The sequence below is a fragment of the Zingiber officinale genome, chromosome 6A (genome assembly GCF_018446385.1).
Source record: "Zingiber officinale cultivar Zhangliang chromosome 6A, Zo_v1.1, whole genome shotgun sequence".
Taxonomy (NCBI): domain Eukaryota; kingdom Viridiplantae; phylum Streptophyta; class Magnoliopsida; order Zingiberales; family Zingiberaceae; genus Zingiber; species Zingiber officinale.
The window spans coordinates 61,648,016-61,650,145 of record NC_055997.1 but is presented as its reverse complement, the minus strand read 5'-3'; positions in this window follow the sequence as shown (position 1 = coordinate 61,650,145).

Genomic DNA, 2,130 nt, shown 5'->3' with positions numbered 1-2,130 from the left:
TATCTTCGATAGTTAGATAGGATTTTTAGTTAATTTTATTTATGCATGTTAATGGTGTTGCCCATAGTGTAGAGTGGCACTGCATTATAGGTTTAACATTGATGGTTAGATAGAACTTTCATTTATTGCATTAGGTTTAGAAAATAACCCCAAAATGAACCCCCCCTTTATTTGATTTCATCTATAAAAAACATCCTGCCATTGATTCCACGAGAGAGACGATACCCAGGAATGATGCCAAAATATTGATCGAGCTTCTGTCACTCACTCAAATCAAAATTAACAATGAACAATCAATTGAATCCCCTAATCTACACTAAGGCAACACAGTAGAGTGCCCATATTGTCTTTCTCTTGGAACCAATGACAGGATTTTTGTTTCAGATGAAATCGAAAAATGGGGGTTCATTTTGATGGTTGTTCTCTAAACTTAATGCAATAAATAAAAATCCTATCTAACTATCAATGTTGAACCCATAATGCTGTCTAAGAATCTAATCATGACAATAAATCTACATCTCGATAGTCAAATTTAACTAAGTTTCATAATTTCTAAGATGATAAAAAGAATACATTGGGAATTTATCATGAAAACTAACAAGACAAGATAAAAATGGACTACCAAGCAAAATAAATATATACAAATAAAAAATAAGAAGGAACAAACTCCCCTAAATTTCTGGTGATCAGAGTTGATTCAGTTCCATAAGCCAATTTAGCTGTGGAATAATTGTAGGTGAAGTGAGGACTGCTCCCTTCACTATCTGTTGGTGCAGGGCACACCAGAATCGAACATGAGTTTTGATGTTGTCAAAGGTTCAAGTTAAGTCTTATTATGATCTAACAAGTTGACTGAGTGTTCATGCTATTTACTCAATCTGGAGAAAGTCTTAGTAGATTGTGGAAGCCAAGCAGGAAAACCAAGTGGGTCAAGAGGATTCGACACTTGGTAGGGAAGCTCGATAGATTTGGAGGACCGAAGATCGAGGGAAAGTCCTGGGTGGTCGATCCAATGCTAAGCAACAAAGTCCAAACATGTCTAAAGGACCAAGATTTGGTAGGTAGGTTGAGGTATGCAACTGGAAGAGCGACAGTGAGGTCGTGTTCCGAGAAGGAACAAACCTTAGGTTGCTGATCCAACTGAAGAAACTGGGAAGATTTCCAAGTTGAGATCAAGATAGTGCTACTCATGCATCTTACTATTACTATGCTAACTCTATTTTGTAGGAGCTTTCATTCTAACTCTATGTTGCAAGAACCAAAGTTTATCGGTCGACCGAACCAAATTAATTCAGATCATAAATCAGAACAGAGCATAACAAGGTAAAGTCAGTCAAAGCCTGATCGATCGACCAAACCAGCAGATCGATCAACCGAACAATGATGATATGGCAGACGGAAGACTCGACCCAAAGCAAAGAAAGAAGTCAGGCTGATCGGTCGACTAAATGTGGAGATTGGTTGATCGAACGATCGCTACATTAATGAAGCATTAAGTGCAAATCTCGGTGAATAGGGAAATTCACTATTCAGTCGACCAAACCAGGTAATCGATCGACCGAACCATTAAATGTCATCAATGCCCGAAGATCAGATCTCAGCGAAGAACGAAGGGAGCAAGTACGGTTGATTGAACACAAGGATCGGTCGACCAAACGTTGACGATTCTTATAAAAAGGAGCTCGAGGTCTGGGGCTTAACAATGAATCAATTCACCAGTTCATCTCTGTGCAAAGCTTCTCGTGCTACTACTCTGCTACTCATCTTCAAGCAAGTTGCTGCGTCATTCAAGTGCTGACCAAGCTTCATCTTCCACTTTTGTCGGTATATTTATTTAAGCTTGCTTTGTAGAAAAGAAGATAGTAGGTTGTTACTATCTTCTACTTGCATTTGTATGCATTGCTTCTTTATGAAGATTTCAAAAAGAAGAATCATAGTGAATTGGCCAACGGTGCGGTCAAGGATCGCGGGTCTTGGAGTAAGAGTCGATGTAGGCTCTAAACTAAGTAATCACCTGAGTCATCTGTTTTAATTTCCGCTGCTTATTTTGATTGGTTTTATGATACAAAAAGAAAAGTTTTTAAAGAGCGATATTCACCCCCCCCCCCTCTATCACTTTCTATCGATCCT